Here is an 8484-nt window from a genome sequence, read left to right on the forward strand (position 1 = left end):
TTTTTCAATTCCTTTTTCAAGTACACTCCTCCTTACGTCTCTCAGGATTATGATGTTAACTTCTGTTTCCTCACATTGTGCATCATTTACAACAGTCGAATGCAAGTTAAGGTGTTGAAAAACCAGCACAGTATCCAATTGTCTGGCACTTCATTTGTGACAGTTGAGAAATATATATCTAAATTTCCGACCAACGTTTCAAGCCTCGGTAGCGCAGTAGGTATTGCGTCAGTCTCATAATCAGTCAAGCTTCCAATGTCAGAGCAATCTGAAGGTCGTGAGTTCGATCCTCACCCGGGGCATTTCGTTTTTCTGTTTTTCCTTCATAATCATTACCATATTCGTTTCAAACTGTTTCCACTGAGCTCTTCTACTGCTGTACCCGTCTGCCTGAAATAGTCTGACCGATAAATATGTGACAAATGCAGCAAACACGAAATGGCTGTACAGCCACAACACAGGAAGTGCTTACATGAAGAAAATAAACGCATTTTTCAATTCCTTTTTCAAGTACACTCCTCCTTACGTCTCTCGGGATTATGATGTTAGTTTCTGTTTCCTCATACTGTGCATCATTTACAACAGTCGAATGCAAGTTAAGGTGTTGAAAAGACAGCACAGTCTCCATTTATCTGGCACGTGATTTGTGACAGTTGAGAAATATATATCTAAATTTCCGATCAGCGTTTCAAGCCTCGGTAGCTCAGTAGGTATCGCGTCAGTCTCATAATCAGTCAAGCTTCCAATGTCAGAGCAATCTGAAGGTCGTGAGTTCGATCCTCACCCGGGGCATTTCTTTTTTCTGTTTTTCCTTCATAATCATTACCATATTCGTTTCAAACTGTTTCCACTGAGCTCTTCTACTGCTGTACCCGTCTGCCTGAAATAGTCTGACCGATAAATATGTGACAAATGCAGCAAACACGAAATGGCTGTACAGCCACAACACAGGAAGTGCTTACATGAAGAAAATAAACGCATTTTTCAATTCCTTTTTCAAGTACACTCCTCCTTACGTCTCTCAGGATTATGATGTTAACTTCTGTTTCCTCACATTGTGCATCATTTACAACAGTCGAATGCAAGTTAAGGTGTTGAAAAACCAGCACAGTATCCATTTATCTGGCACATGATTTGTGACAGTTGAGAAATATATATCTACATTTCCGATCAGCGTTTCAAGCCTCGGTAGCGCAGTAGGTATCGCGTCAGTCTCATAATCAGTCAAGCTTCCAATGTCAGAGCAATCTGAAGGTCGTGAGTTCGATCCTCACCCGGGGCATTTCGTTTTTCTGTTTTTCCTTCATAATCATTACCATATTCGTTTCAAACTGTTTCCACTCAGCTCTTCTACTGCTGTACCCGTCTGCCTGAAATAGTCTGACCGATAAATATGTGACAAATGCAGCAAACACGAAATGGCTGTACAGCCACAACACAGGAAGTGCTTACATGAAGAAAATAAACGCATTTTTCAATTCCTTTTTCAAGTACACTCCTCCTTACGTCTCTCAGGATTATGATGTTAACTTCTGTTTCCTCACATTGTGCATCATTTACAACAGTCGAATGCAAGTTAAGGTGTTGAAAAACCAGCACAGTATCCATTTATCTGGCACGTGATTTGTGACAGTTGAGAAATATATATCTAAATTTCCGATCAGCGTTTCAAGCCTCGGTAGCGCAGTAGGTATCGCGTCAGTCTCATAATCAGTCAAGCTTCCAATGTCAGAGCAATCTGAAGGTCGTGAGTTCGATCCTCACCCGGGGCATTTCGTTTTTCTGTTTTTCCTTCATAATCATTACCATATTCGTTTCAAACTGTTTCCACTCAGCTCTTCTACTGCTGTACCCGTCTGCCTGAAATAGTCTGACCGATAAATATGTGACAAATGCAGCAAACACGAAATGGCTGTACAGCCACAACACAGGAAGTGCTTACATGAAGAAAATAAACGCATTTTTCAATTCCTTTTTCAAGTACACTCCTCCTTACGTCTCTCAGGATTATGATGTTAACTTCTGTTTCCTCACATTGTGCATCATTTACAACAGTCGAATGCAAGTTAAGGTGTTGAAAAACCAGCACAGTATCCATTTATCTGGCACGTGATTTGTGACAGTTGAGAAATATATATCTAAATTTCCGATCAGCGTTTCAAGCCTCGGTAGCGCAGTAGGTATCGCGTCAGTCTCATAATCAGTCAAGCTTCCAATGTCAGAGCAATCTGAAGGTCGTGAGTTCGATCCTCACCCGGGGCATTTCGTTTTTCTGTTTTTCCTTCATAATCATTACCATATTCGTTTCAAACTATTTCCACTCAGCTCTTCTACTGCTGTACCCGTCTGCATGAAATAGTCTGACCGATAAATATGTGACAAATGCAGCAAACACGAAATGGCTGTACAGCCACAACACAGGAAGTGCTTACATGAAGAAAATAAACGCATTTTTCAATTCCTTTTTCAAGTACACTCCTCCTTACGTCTCTCAGGATTATGATGTTAACTTCTGTTTCCTCACATTGTGCATCATTTACAACAGTCGAATGCAAGTTAAGGTGTTGAAAAACCAGCACAGTATCCATTTATCTGGCACGTGATTTGTGACAGTTGAGAAATATATATCTAAATTTCCGATCAGCGTTTCAAGCCTCGGTAGCGCAGTAGGTATCGCGTCAGTCTCATAATCAGTCAAGCTTCCAATGTCAGAGCAATCTGAAGGTCGTGAGTTCGATCCTCACCCGGGGCATTTCGTTTTTCTGTTTTTCCTTCATAATCATTACCATATTCGTTTCAAACTATTTCCACTCAGCTCTTCTACTGCTGTACCCGTCTGCATGAAATAGTCTGACCGATAAATATGTGACAAATGCAGCAAACACGAAATGGCTGTACAGCCACAACACAGGAAGTGCTTACATGAAGAAAATAAACGCATTTTTCAATTCCTTTTTCAAGTACACTCCTCCTTACGTCTCTCAGGATTATGATGTTAACTTCTGTTTCCTCACATTGTGCATCATTTACAACAGTCGAATGCAAGTTAAGGTGTTGAAAAACCAGCACAGTATCCAATTGTCTGGCACTTCATTTGTGACAGTTGAGAAATATATATCTAAATTTCCGACCAACGTTTCAAGCCTCGGTAGCGCAGTAGGTATTGCGTCAGTCTCATAATCAGTCAAGCTTCCAAAGTCAGAGCAATCTGAAGGTCGTGAGTTCGATCCTCACCCGGGGCATTTCGTTTTTCTGTTTTTCCTTCATAATCATTACCATATTCGTTTCAAACTGTTTCCACTCAGCTCTTCTACTGCTGTACCCGTCTGCCTGAAATAGTCTGACCGATAAATATGTGACAAATGCAGGAAACACGAAATGGCTGTACAGCCACAACACAGGAAGTGCTTACATGAAGAAAATAAACGCATTTTTCAATTCCTTTTTCAAGTACACTCCTCCTTACGTCTCTCGGGATTATGATGTTTGTTTCTGTTTCCTCATACTGTGCATCATTTACAACAGTCGAATGCAAGTTAAGGTGTTGAAAAGACAGCACAGTCTCCATTTATCTGGCACGTGATTTGTGACAGTTGAGAAATATATATCTACATTTCCGATCAGCGTTTCAAGCCTCGGTAGCTCAGTAGGTATCGCGTCAGTCTCATAATCAGTCAAGCTTCCAATGTCAGAGCAATCTGAAGGTCGTGAGTTCGATCCTCACCCGGGGCATTTCTTTTTTCTGTTTTTCCTTCATAATCATTACCATATTCGTTTCAAACTGTTTCCACTCAGCTCTTCTACTGCTGTACCCGTCTGCCTGAAATAGTCTGACCGATAAATATGTGACAAATGCAGCAAACACGAAATGGCTGTACAGCCACAACACAGGAAGTGCTTACATGAAGAAAATAAACGCATTTTTCAATTCCTTTTTCAAGTACACTCCTCCTTACGTCTCTCAGGATTATGATGTTAACTTCTGTTTCCTCACATTGTGCATCATTTACAACAGTCGAATGCAAGTTAAGGTGTTGAAAAACCAGCACAGTATCCATTTATCTGGCACATGATTTGTGACAGTTGAGAAATATATATCTACATTTCCGATCAGCGTTTCAAGCCTCGGTAGCGCAGTAGGTATCGCGTCAGTCTCATAATCAGTCAAGCTTCCAATGTCAGAGCAATCTGAAGGTCGTGAGTTCGATCCTCACCCGGGGCATTTCGTTTTTCTGTTTTTCCTTCATAATCATTACCATATTCGTTTCAAACTGTTTCCACTCAGCTCTTCTACTGCTGTACCCGTCTGCCTGAAATAGTCTGACCGATAAATATGTGACAAATGCAGCAAACACGAAATGGCTGTACAGCCACAACACAGGAAGTGCTTACATGAAGAAAATAAACGCATTTTTCAATTCCTTTTTCAAGTACACTCCTCCTTACGTCTCTCAGGATTATGATGTTAACTTCTGTTTCCTCACATTGTGCATCATTTACAACAGTCGAATGCAAGTTAAGGTGTTGAAAAACCAGCACAGTCTCCATTTATCTGGCACGTGATTTGTGACAGTTGAGAAATATATATCTAAATTTCCGATCAGCGTTTCAAGCCTCGGTAGCGCAGTAGGTATCGCGTCAGTCTCATAATCAGTCAAGCTTCCAATGTCAGAGCAATCTGAAGGTCGTGAGTTCGATCCTCACCCGGGGCATTTCGTTTTTCTGTTTTTCCTTCATAATCATTACCATATTCGTTTCAAACTATTTCCACTCAGCTCTTCTACTGCTGTACCCGTCTGCCTGAAATAGTCTGACCGATAAATATGTGACAAATGCAGCAAACACGAAATGGCTGTACAGCCACAACACAGGAAGTGCTTACATGAAGAAAATAAACGCATTTTTCAATTCCTTTTTCAAGTACACTCCTCCTTACGTCTCTCAGGATTATGATGTTAACTTCTGTTTCCTCACATTGTGCATCATTTACAACAGTCGAATGCAAGTTAAGGTGTTGAAAAACCAGCACAGTATCCAATTGTCTGGCACTTCATTTGTGACAGTTGAGAAATATATATCTAAATTTCCGACCAACGTTTCAAGCCTCGGTAGCGCAGTAGGTAGCGCGTCAGTCTCATAATCAGTCAAGCTTCCAATGTCAGAGCAATCTGAAGGTCGTGAGTTCGATCCTCACCCGGGGCATTTCGTTTTTCTGTTTTTCCTTCATAATCATTACCATATTCGTTTCAAACTGTTTCCACTCAGCTCTTCTACTGCTGTACCCGTCTGCATGAAATAGTCTGACCGATAAATATGTGACAAATGCAGGAAACACGAAATGGCTGTACAGCCACAACACAGGAAGTGCTTACATGAAGAAAATAAACGCATTTTTCAATTCCTTTTTCAAGTACACTCCTCCTTACGTCTCTCGGGATTATGATGTTAGCTTCTGTTTCCTCACATTGTGCATCATTTACAACAGTCGAATGCAAGTTGAGGTGTTGAGAAAACAGCACAGTCTCCATTTATCTGGCACGTGATTTGTGACAGTTGAGAAATATATATCTAAATTTCCGATCAGCGTTTCAAGCCTCGGTAGCGCAGTAGGTATCGCGTCAGTCTCATAATCAGTCAAGCCTACAATGTCAGAGCAATCTGAAGGTCGTGAGTTCGATCCTCACCCGGGGCATTTCGTTTTTCTGTTTTTCCTTCATAATCATTACCATATTCGTTTCAAACTGTTTCCACTCAGCTCTTCTACTGCTGTACCCGTCTGCCTGAAATAGTCTGACCGATAAATATGTGACAAATGCAGCAAACACGAAATGGCTGTACAGCCACAACACAGGAAGTGCTTACATGAAGAAAATAAACGCATTTTTCAATTCCTTTTTCAAGTACACTCCTCCTTACGTCTCTCAGGATTATGATGTTAACTTCTGTTTCCTCACATTGTGCATCATTTACAACAGTCGAATGCAAGTTAAGGTGTTGAAAAACCAGCACAGTCTCCATTTATCTGGCACGTGATTTGTGACAGTTGAGAAATATATATCTAAATTTCCGATCAGCGTTTCAAGCCTCGGTAGCGCAGTAGGTATCGCGTCAGTCTCATAATCAGTCAAGCTTCCAATGTCAGAGCAATCTGAAGGTCGTGAGTTCGATCCTCACCCGGGGCATTTCGTTTTTCTGTTTTTCCTTCATAATCATTACCATATTCGTTTCAAACTCTTTCCACTCAGCTCTTCTACTGCTGTACCCGTCTGCCTGAAATAGTCTGACCGATAAATATGTGACAAATGCAGCAAACACGAAATGGCTGTACAGCCACAACACAGGAAGTGCTTACATGAAGAAAATAAACGCATTTTTCAATTCCTTTTTCAAGTACACTCCTCCTTACGTCTCTCAGGATTATGATGTTAACTTCTGTTTCCTCACATTGTGCATCATTTACAACAGTCGAATGCAAGTTAAGGTGTTGAAAAACCAGCACAGTATCCAATTGTCTGGCACTTCATTTGTGACAGTTGAGAAATATATATCTAAATTTCCGACCAACGTTTCAAGCCTCGGTAGCGCAGTAGGTAGCGCGTCAGTCTCATAATCAGTCAAGCTTCCAATGTCAGAGCAATCTGAAGGTCGTGAGTTCGATCCTCACCCGGGGCATTTCGTTTTTCTGTTTTTCCTTCATAATCATTACCATATTCGTTTCAAACTGTTTCCACTCAGCTCTTCTACTGCTGTACCCGTCTGCATGAAATAGTCTGACCGATAAATATGTGACAAATGCAGGAAACACGAAATGGCTGTACAGCCACAACACAGGAAGTGCTTACATGAAGAAAATAAACGCATTTTTCAATTCCTTTTTCAAGTACACTCCTCCTTACGTCTCTCGGGATTATGATGTTAGCTTCTGTTTCCTCACATTGTGCATCATTTACAACAGTCGAATGCAAGTTGAGGTGTTGAGAAAACAGCACAGTCTCCATTTATCTGGCACGTGATTTGTGACAGTTGAGAAATATATATCTAAATTTCCGATCAGCGTTTCAAGCCTCGGTAGCGCAGTAGGTATCGCGTCAGTCTCATAATCAGTCAAGCCTACAATGTCAGAGCAATCTGAAGGTCGTGAGTTCGATCCTCACCCGGGGCATTTCGTTTTTCTGTTTTTCCTTCATAATCATTACCATATTCGTTTCAAACTGTTTCCACTCAGCTCTTCTACTGCTGTACCCGTCTGCCTGAAATAGTCTGACCGATAAATATGTGACAAATGCAGCAAACACGAAATGGCTGTACAGCCACAACACAGGAAGTGCTTACATGAAGAAAATAAACGCATTTTTCAATTCCTTTTTCAAGTACACTCCTCCTTACGTCTCTCAGGATTATGATGTTAACTTCTGTTTCCTCACATTGTGCATCATTTACAACAGTCGAATGCAAGTTAAGGTGTTGAAAAACCAGCACAGTATCCAACTGTCTGGCACTTCATTTGTGACAGTTGAGAAATATATATCTAAATTTCCGATCAGCGTTTCAAGCCTCGGTAGCGCAGTCGGTATCGCGTCAGTCTCATAATCAGTCAAGCTTCCAATGTCAGAGCAATCTGAAGGTCGTGAGTTCGATCCTCACCCGGGGCATTTCGTTTTTCTGTTTTTCCTTCATAATCATTACCATATTCGTTTCAAACTGTTTCCACTCAGCTCTTCTACTGCTGTACCCGTCTGCCTGAAATAGTCTGACCGATAAATATGTGACAAATGCAGCAAACACGAAATGGCTGTACAGCCACAACACAGGAAGTGCTTACATGAAGAAAATAAACGCATTTTTCAATTCCTTTTTCAAGTACACTCCTCCTTACGTCTCTCAGGACTATGATGTTAACTTCTGTTTCCTCACATTGTGCATCATTTACAACAGTCGAATGCAAGTTAAGGTGTTGAAAAACCAGCACAGTATCCAATTGTCTGGCACTTCATTTGTGACAGTTGAGAAATATATATCTAAATTTCCGACCAACGTTTCAAGCCTCGGTAGCGCAGTAGGTATTGCGTCAGTCTCATAATCAGTCAAGCTTCCAAAGTCAGAGCAATCTGAAGGTCGTGAGTTCGATCCTCACCCGGGGCATTTCGTTTTTCTGTTTTTCCTTCATAATCATTACCATATTCGTTTCAAACTGTTTCCACTCAGCTCTTCTACTGCTGTACCCGTCTGCCTGAAATAGTCTGACCGATAAATATGTGACAAATGCAGGAAACACGAAATGGCTGTACAGCCACAACACAGGAAGTGCTTACATGAAGAAAATAAACGCATTTTTCAATTCCTTTTTCAAGTACACTCCTCCTTACGTCTCTCGGGATTATGATGTTAGTTTCTGTTTCCTCATACTGTGCATCATTTACAACAGTCGAATGCAAGTTAAGGTGTTGAAAAGACAGCACAGTCTCCATTTATCTGGCACGTGAT

This window comes from Haliotis asinina, chromosome 2 (genome assembly GCF_037392515.1).
Source record: "Haliotis asinina isolate JCU_RB_2024 chromosome 2, JCU_Hal_asi_v2, whole genome shotgun sequence".
Taxonomy (NCBI): domain Eukaryota; kingdom Metazoa; phylum Mollusca; class Gastropoda; order Lepetellida; family Haliotidae; genus Haliotis; species Haliotis asinina.